General features: G+C 32.4%; 1 pseudogene; it reads right to left on the bottom strand.

Moving 5' to 3' along the window:
* Positions 1 to 1,039: 1,039 nt before the first annotated feature.
* Positions 1,040 to 1,158, bottom strand: LOC120600171 (uncharacterized; annotated as a pseudogene).
* Between the last annotated feature and the right edge of the window lie 8,529 nt (positions 1,159 to 9,687).

The following is a 9,687-nucleotide window of genomic DNA, read 5'->3' as shown; positions in this document are numbered from 1 at the left end:
AATAAAATGACTTAGTTTTCTTTCTGTGTGATAAACATTTCATTTGTACTCTCATATCCCATATAACTGCAGTATAGAGAAATGATAGCAAATATTATAGTCATGAGTATCCATTCTGAATTTGATCCTAATCAACGTTAATTTATAAAAATATAAGAAGTGAATTCTTGCCTTAATTGTTTGAAGTATACACATGTATTGACTTTGCAAATTACATTAAGGCAGTGGAGGTTACATACCAAGTAAGCAATGTAATGGTGTATATTTGAAAACTGGATCAGTTATCTTTCTACCCAGTAGTCAAATTTAGATACTTTAAAAATTCTATCAAATTCAAAAGTCATAAAAATTAAATATATCCCAATTATTTAGTTACAGAATAAAATTATTTTTCTATTTTATAGTACTAGGTATAATATATCTTAGACATTTCTTTATGTCTAATAAATTATTTTTAAATAACTCTTTCCACTGAGACAATCTATGGTTTAGATCTCCTTCGAAAACCAAATAAGACATTTCTTCCATTTGAAATAGTGTTTAAAATATTTATTCTTAAGGGTAAAGCTTTACCTTGACTGCAGATACCTGTAAATCAGGTGAAATTTGTATGCACCTTGTAATATTAACAACATTTAAAATGATAACCTTACCTACTCGCAATATATATATGGACAGAGGGAAGGGAAGAGGGAGAAGAGAGAGAGATTAGCTGTTTGATCATATTTTAAAATTTAAAGTACTAAAGAAGGTTTAATTGAGCTGATATTTGTGATCTGTATCTGTACTTATAAAGAGATAATTTGGATCAGTAGCGAATAAGGAAATGCCCAATTTAAAGTGACTCACTGAAGTTAAATCATTTATACAGTATACCAATGACAGGATGACAAAACTGCTCGAAAATGCTAAATGGAGTCCTATACATTAGCATGTCTCCCATTGAATAGCTATATATATATTTTAATAGAATATAAGAGCCAAGTGGTCTGGGACCATGTTTCTTTTCTTTTTTTTTTCCTTTTTTTTTCTTTTTTTTTTCTTACAGCACCCGGTCTTCCTAGGTGGTCTCCCATCCAAGTACTAACCAGGGCAGGCCCTGCTTAGCTTCCGAGATCAGATGGGATCAGGCGTGTTCAAGGTAGCATGACTGTAGACCCATGTTTCTTTTTACCAAATAATTCTCAATACGTAGCAATGCATGCAATATAATAAATGATTATTATTTTTTTTGGTTCAATAGGTGTCAGAGATGCTTTATTTGGTATTTCAGATATGGGAATTCTGTCCAAAGTAGAGTTGGCATAAAGTATTCTTTCTTCTTTTAAGGTTAAAAAGCATGAAGGATATAAGTTTCCAAAACTCTTATTGGAGAAGAACTCATGATTTAGAAAACCAAGATAGTGATTCATAAGAATGTTTATTATAACAGAGATGGATTATATAAGTCTGACAAAAAGGCCATTTAGAAAATTTGCCTAAAAGAGTGACAAATGAGTTAGATACGGGCACACATTACAGACTTTTTTCTTTTATCTTTAGATTTGCTTTTGTTCTTTTTCACTGAGCTGGAAGGAGTGTCACAAGGTAATTGTGGCATATTGACCCTCAAACATTCAACCCGTTTTCATTCATTCAACAAATATTTATGAAGTGCTGATTAAGGCCAGACACTATTCTGGGTTATTGTTTGTGTATTCGTTTCCTAAATATACTAGACTACATTAGCCTTAAACAAACAAACAAAAAAACAAAATATTTTGACAGAATTTATTAATAAATGATTATATGCTCCTGCATATATTGTATCTTTCCCCCACAAAAATATGTTTGGATTTTGATGATACATGATACATGGCCTGAAGATAGTTTCATTTATGTAAAAGATTTATTCTTAGAGATTTTTTTGGTCAAGTAGTCACACATACTTAATTAATGGTTTTAGGTTTAGTGGCACCACAATTATTTATTAGTATTACTGCTACATTCTATTATGACTCCTAAAATCTTGACTTAGATTATATAATTAATTGTAAATTTTATCTTCTTTCTAATGTATCTCACTTAAATTATTTTAATTAAAGACAAAGTGATAGCTGAGAATGTTGTGTATCCATTCCTGAAAGTGCCCATTTTCAAAAAGGAAGGATTTTTTGATAGGTCTACAGAGTTTATTGATACTTGTATAATATGGCTTCATGTTGAAAAAATGTAATGAAACACCAGCTTTGGCTCTTTGATGTTATTCATTTAAGTATTTATAATAAATAACAAAACCACTTATTATCCTTTTAAATTAATCATCTATGGGAGATAACCTATATTCTAAAAAACACTGTTCCTAGATCTTATTTAAATCAAATACTATTGAGCATCCTTATAACAAGTGTTTTGAACTCTGCATCTGGTAGATTGCTTCTTTCCATTTTGTTCAGTTCTTTTTCTGGAGCTTTGTTCTGTTCTTTTGTTTGGGATATGTTTCTTTGTCTTCCCATTTGAGCTGCATAATTGTGTTTGTTTCAATTTATTAGGTAGGGCTGCTATGTCTCCTGTTCTTAGTAGAGTGGCCTTAGGTAGTAGGTGTGCTCTGGGTTACCATGGCACAGTCTTCTCTGGTCACCTGAGCTAGGTGCTCCATGTATGTCCCTTGTATGGGTTGTGTGTACTCTCCTGTTGTAGTTGAGTCTTGGTCACTGTTCGCTCATCAATGGGAGGGATTGACTCTTAGACTGATTGATTGTGATGACTGGCAGTGACCAATAGAGGAGCTGTTGTGCAGAAGCTGAGCCTATAGAGCAGGATTTGCTTTAGCAAGGCTCTGGTAACTGCCCTGTCTGCCCTTTGGGTGTGTTGTCCTCAGATGTGACCGCAAATAGTGCTTGAGCTCAGACCAAAGCCGGCTACCAGGCATGCAAGCTAAGGCCTCCTGGGAGAGGTCCTGTCACAGGTCAAGTTCAGCTGCAGCCTACATCCTGCCTGCAGCCAATGGGCATGAACCACTAAGCAATCCACAGCTGGCCACCACACATACTGTTTTTAGAAGTACTTCAAGAGGCCAAGCCACTAACTGAAGCCAGTTTCTGCTAGTAGCTGGGCTTGGGGCTGCTCAGCAGGAGTTATGGGGCAAGCTGAGGCCAGATGATGCTTGTTTTGGTTTTGTAAACCTTTGAGAAATTTTAGGAAAGTCACAGCATAAGCCAAGACAGGCTGTTTGTATGGAAAAATCCCCTGGAAGTGGCTTGGGTGGGCCTGCAAGTTGGGAGGGGCAGGGTCTCAGGGACTCACCAGGGCAAGGTGTTAACCAGTTTGATGGAAATTCAGATATGGCAGCTCCTTGGGTCTGCAAGCCAAGTGGGGTAGGGCTCAACAAAAGAACAATGCCCTCTGCTTGTACTTCTGTCTGGGAAAAAGCTGCCCATTCAGTTCAGCCCTTACCCTGAAGCCCGAAAACTCAGTTCCTCCTTTTCAAGCTGCTGACTCAGCGCTGGAGCTCAGAGCCAGTGAGTCTGTCAGTGAGTAAGTTTGTACCCAGGCCCCTTAAGAGGAAAGGCTGCGACTCCCTCAACCCTCCATCTCACTCTTGTCACAATCTCCACCAGTTTTTACAGCCAGAAGTTGTGGAAATTTTTTCAGGCACTGGAACTTTTGGCTGATGAGTCTGGTTTAGGGCAGGGACTCCTTGCTCTTCCGGGGGGCGGGGGGCAGGACCTATGCAGCTGACATATTTCTCCCAATTCTCAACCACCACACACAGGTGTGAGACTGGCTCGTTTCATGTCTCTGCCCCTGCTACCAGTCTCTGAGTGGCCTCTTCTTTGAGTCTCCAGTTGTAGGGCTTCTGTTCAGCTAGACTTCAGGTAACTCCCAATTACAGGTATTCTATAGTGTAGTTATAATTTTGATGTGGTCATGAGAGGAGGCAAACATAGAGTTTACCTACTTCTCTATCTTAACTAGAAACCTCTAAATCAGATACTATTTATTTAAAATATAAATATATATCTCTCCCTTTTGACACTTACAATCCAAGTATAATACTTTAAATTATAGTTAAAATCAGAATAAGTGATTGTTATGCTTTGGAAACACACACTGTGGTTTGGGTATTTGACTTAATTAACAAATTTTCCTTCAATTTTCACAAATAAAAGTACATGTAGAACTTGAAATTAATTCTATATAAAAAAAGCATAAGGTAAAGTAGAATCACTTTTGGAATTTTTTCAGCAAGTTGAGACTGTGCAAAATGATTGAACAGTGATAATTTCTCTGCATAATCAAGTATATACATAGAAGTTGAATAAGAAAGTATTGCTACTTAAAAGATCGAGTGATCAAGGGACCTGCCTATAACATTGGAATTGTCCCTTTTTACACATCATTGTATCATAATGTTTTATTTGAGCACAATGAGCATTAGAGAACTAGATAGGAGTAGCATACATTTTAAATAAATGCCTTGGTTGGTCATGGCTTAGATTCTCTTAGACTAAATTTCAGTCAAATTCTTAGCAATGCTAATCTGCATATTTGACCTAATTCTTGTATCAATTCCCCAACCTAGCTAGCAGAAACATTATAATTTTATGTTTGAAAAACTTAACTAAGTAAAGTGAGAGATTGATACTTACGAATTCAAGAGAATATGGAATCAAATTTATACTATATGAAAGATTTATATTTCCTTCCTTATTATGCAAAAAATAGAGCTTAAGCAATATTTTATCTTTTAATGATATGCTCTTTTTACAAATACCAAAAATATATTTATAGTTTGAGTATCCAAAGAGCCATTATCTTGAATCTGTGTCTTCTAATCACAAGGTGCAGATGATTTCTAAGGCAGATAGCATTCAAAAATCCTTTTAACATGTCTTATGCAGTCAGTTAATCTGTCATACTGATAAAATAAGTCCTTCATACTTCTTTTCCTGTGCATATAAACTTTTATTTAATTCAGTTTGAAATAACTTGCTTCTACTTTTCATTTCCTCTTCATGTTCATAGCACTGTCTTTTATACTTTGTTCTTTGCTTACATAAAATATTTATCAACATAACATCTAAGAAGGTTGGTACTCCACAGTAGATACCCAATGTTTCACCATGTGAGAAAAAGTCTCTTCTTGTTTATTCCTAAAATCTCCTGCCAGATTTCCATATGTCAGGTTTATCCATTGATATTTGAAATATAAAATGAAATAATTCGATGGATAGCAATTATGTATGGATATTGACATTAAACACTAGATTTTAAAACAATTTAGAATAAAATTTTAAAAATCATATTTCTTTTAATATAAAGCAAACATGAATTTGGATTTTATTTCTTTTTTTTTAATTGTCCTAATGGAAAAATAGGTCTTGCAATATATTTACTTTTCACTTTTTTTTCAATAAAATGTCCCAAGTCATTAAAAAACAATTAAACTAGCCTGAGATCTTCTTTAATGGCCTATTGTTTTAAGACTAACTCCTTTCCCAAATGTTAAAATACAACATGTAAATAACCAGTTAGTTCCAAGAATGAAAATTTCTGCCAAAGCTTGTGATTGTCTTCTGTCAAAAAAGTCTCTCTCTATATATATATGAAAGAATACAAAGTAGACAATTAAAAAGTCCTCAGTTATTAAAAATTACCAGCTTCGTACTATGATTCAACTGGTATTAATTTACTGTGATTACAAGAGATCGCAACTTCAGGAGGTGCTATCATAGCATATGAGAAGATGAAAACGTATTCATAAAGAGAATCATCAAGTCAAATTGCACTTCCAACACCATATTTTCTCTTTCAATCATTGTATTTGTTAAAATATGTGACATGTAGATATTTAGATATGCATCATACAATAATCAATTTATTTGGTATTTTCTAAGTAGTTTATCCAGATACGTCTCTCTAAATTGATGTATTGAGAAGGAAATGCTATCAATATGTAATGTTCACTATCTTTCTCATTTTGTAGAGAATTTAAAAATAAAATTAATAGAACATTGCTTTGAAGAACTATAGAATATTTATGACAGTGAAAAATAGAATTTTATTAAAATTAGTTCATATTTCTTATAGATTTTGAAAAATCATGCTTTCATGCATAAAAATGTATCTATCTCTGCCCAAAGTAGAGTTAAAGCAGATGTTTTTGAAATAATAATTATATGATGTATTTCCTTTCTGGTTTTCTGTTGCATAGGCAATATGTAATAGAAAAAATGTGTAATATGTTTATAATATGAATATAGATGTGTATAAAATATAAATATAAATCTATCTCCAGTGAAGTATCTTTGTCTCCAAACTGTATCCTATGGAATGTACAGAGACTAATATATTTTATCTAGGCATCTATTCATGTATGAGGGCAAAATAATCTATGGAATTTACAAAATTGATTTTCACTAATGAAATAATAACTTCAATGTTTTAGTAAAAGCCATTTCCTGATATCACGTCCACTTATGCTATATAGAGATTTTAATTACTTACTCTTTTTCTTTATGCTACAGTGGATTTTTAAATTAGTTTGCTATAGAGCAAGCAGGTTGGTGAAAATGTGAGGAAAAGTTTTCAAATGTTTTTTACACAAGAAGTAACTTCTTTTTAAAAGAACGTTATATTAGCTTCTGAGATCAGACAAGATCAGACGTGTTAAGGGTGATACGGCCATAGACAGACTTACATGTGGGATATTAAACTGAAAGCAACAAATGAATAAGACAAACAAACAAAAACTCATAGACACAAAAGTTTAGTGGTTACCAGAGGGAAAGTAGGAAGTGAGGAGGTAAATAAGGGTAAAGGGGATCAAATATATGGTGAAGGAAGGAAATCTGACTTTGGGTAGTGAATACACAATGCAATATACATATGATGTATTATTGAATTGTACACTTGAAACCTATATAATTTTATTATCCAATATCACCCCAATAAGTTTAATAAAAAAAGAATTTATAGTACATGTCTCTAAATATAATTGAGGTTTATGTCTGTTATTTTTCTATGTACACAACTAATAGTTTTGTTGATAAGCCAGCCAAAAGCTTCTAAAATTGGATAAACTGATTTAAAAAAAACATATTAAATTTCACAAGGAAGAGATTAAAAAACTTAAATCTTTTAGTAGTGTACAGATTATACACTATTACCGTGGAGGTATGTATTGTATCTGTATTAAATCAGGCAAGAGAACATGCTTTAAAAATCAATTTCTCTTTGGATCCAAAGACCAGAGACACTACCCAGTCCTGTTTTAAAATGGTCTTAATTTAGAATTCATCCACTCAAGAACAGATTGAATATTACAAGGTGTGAAATGTTTGAGAGCTGCAGTTGTTTCAAATATTTTGTGTAGCTTAGAGGCAAATTTCAGAAATGTTGATTTCTTAATATTTTCTTTGCCAAACTAAAAGAAAGTAATAGATCCAGCCCTCAAACTTTTGCTTTTGGAATGTCTCAAAATCATTTAATTGTGTATATAACCAGAACTGCTTCATACAACTCTTTAGGTAGTATAACCAGAGCCTTGGTAGGAACTTTCCATGGACTGCAAAAACAATTCCCACTTTTACTTTCATGAAAAGCTCAGTCCTTAACTGTTTCAGTTTCTTTAGTGCCTTTCTGAGAGTCAACTTAATCCTTAAAGGAAGGGTCTTCTCCCTTTAAATAACCAAATTAAACCAGGAGGATTTAAAATTAATATTTGTGCTGTTTAGAACAATTTTACCATGTGATTAACAAAGCCAAATTATTTGGAGAAAAACAGGTGACAAAATAATGTGTTCACATGAGGTTTTTTTCCCCTAAGGTATCCAGTCCTATATAACTCAGAATTTTTCTTATGTTAATTATAACTCTCAAAAGGAATTATTATGATCATGTAGATTGATTCCACATGGTTTTGAACCATTTATAACTTTAAGGACAGATTTTGCGATGACTCTATTTTTGCCTTAAATCTTTAAGGAAAAGGAGGAATTATATTCTATTTTTCTTTAGGACCAAGATAAATTACAAATTACTATTTTAATAGGCACTATCAATTTTTTTGAACTTGTCAAGATTTCAATTCTTAAAATATGCTTTTCTCTTGTTCTTCCCTTGTCAATTGGTGTGTACATGAGGAGGTAAATTACATTTAATATTTATCTAAATTGGAATTTCCCATGGATACATTCTAAAAGCACTGATTTTTGAAACTCCATACAATAAAGATTTGCCTTGGGCAAATAGGTTTGGATACACATATTGTTTCCATCTCTTGGAAATTATTAATAAACAATAATTTTTCATAGTGTGTGACTTCTTTGGTAGAGAAAACGTAAATTTAATTTTATTTCTTTCTCTAGTTCTGTGGCTCTTAGACAAATAATTTCATTTTCTTTTACTTTTTAAATTATTTTTATTGAGATATAAATGACATATAACATTGTGCAAATTTAAGTTATACAGTGTGTGAATTTCATACATTTGTATATTGCAATATGATTACCACTATAGCTTTAACTGATACATCTAACACATCAGATAATTATCATTTAGTTTTTGAGGTGAGGACATTTATGATCTAGACTCTTAGCAATTTTGAAGTATATAATACAGTATAGTTAACTATAATCACTATGCAGTGCTTTCGATCTCCAGAACTTATTCATCTTTGAGTTGCAAGTTTGTACCCTTAAAGTCATTTCATTTCTCTTGATCCCATTTCCTCATATATATATATACTGAGGATGATGACTTTCTAAGGGCTCTGGTCATTGGCCTGGAAACTTATTTTATTCTAGGTAAAATTTAAGTTGTATCTTTTTGCATTCTGAAGTGCTTGGATACTGTCAACATTAAAAAAAAAAATGATGTTTGAAAGTACTATTTGTAATAGTGGTAAATATATCCTCTAAGTAAAAAGGTAGAAAATATAGCTTATGATTTGTGGATTAGGAAGATTTTGTGAATAGGAGAAATGAACTATTTCAGAAATTTAGAAACATACAACTCTAGGCAATAAAGGAAAAGGAGTCATTTGGTATGGCCGAATAGAAGTTTGGTCAACCAATATCCTATTAATGTAGAAAATGGTAATTGTATATTTAATGAAAATATTTCATTCTAATTTCTAAGATTTTAGTTACATCTATGATAAAGACAACACTATGATTTAGGTTGTTGTCAATTTTGAAATTAATATTTATTGATCTAATAGTAAACTAATTTTTATAGAAACTCAGGACCCAGGGAGATATGGATGGAAATTTAATATGCAGAGATGAGAATTTTATGTTTGCAACATTGCCTTCACTGTAAATTAGATGCTCATTATATTAATCACCTTGAAGCTCTCTGCATTTGTAGCCTTAACTTTTCATACAATTTGAACAGAAAATTTGATTTGAGCTTCACTATTTTTGTGGTTCAGACTTTATGCAATTTACATAAGTACAATAATGCCAGTTATTAGTTTTGCAATCAACAGGAAACACACTGGGGTGATTTGAATTATACTTCAAGAAGAATTGAATCTTTTTGGCATATACCGTAGAATGCTTTACAATTAGCATGATTCAAAGAAAGCTAGGTATTGGCCTCTTAATTTGGTATTACAGTCTTCAAGTATATTGTGTTTTTTTTTTTTTATACTGATTTTGAAAAGTTATATGACCTTCAGTACATACTCATGTGGGGCTG

The sequence above is a fragment of the Pteropus medius genome, unplaced genomic scaffold (assembly GCF_902729225.1).
Source record: "Pteropus medius unplaced genomic scaffold, Ma_sr-lr_union100, whole genome shotgun sequence".
NCBI classification, from domain to species: Eukaryota; Metazoa; Chordata; class Mammalia; order Chiroptera; family Pteropodidae; genus Pteropus; species Pteropus medius.
Note: the sequence above shows the minus strand (reverse complement) of the source record. Positions and strands in the feature narration are given on the sequence as shown.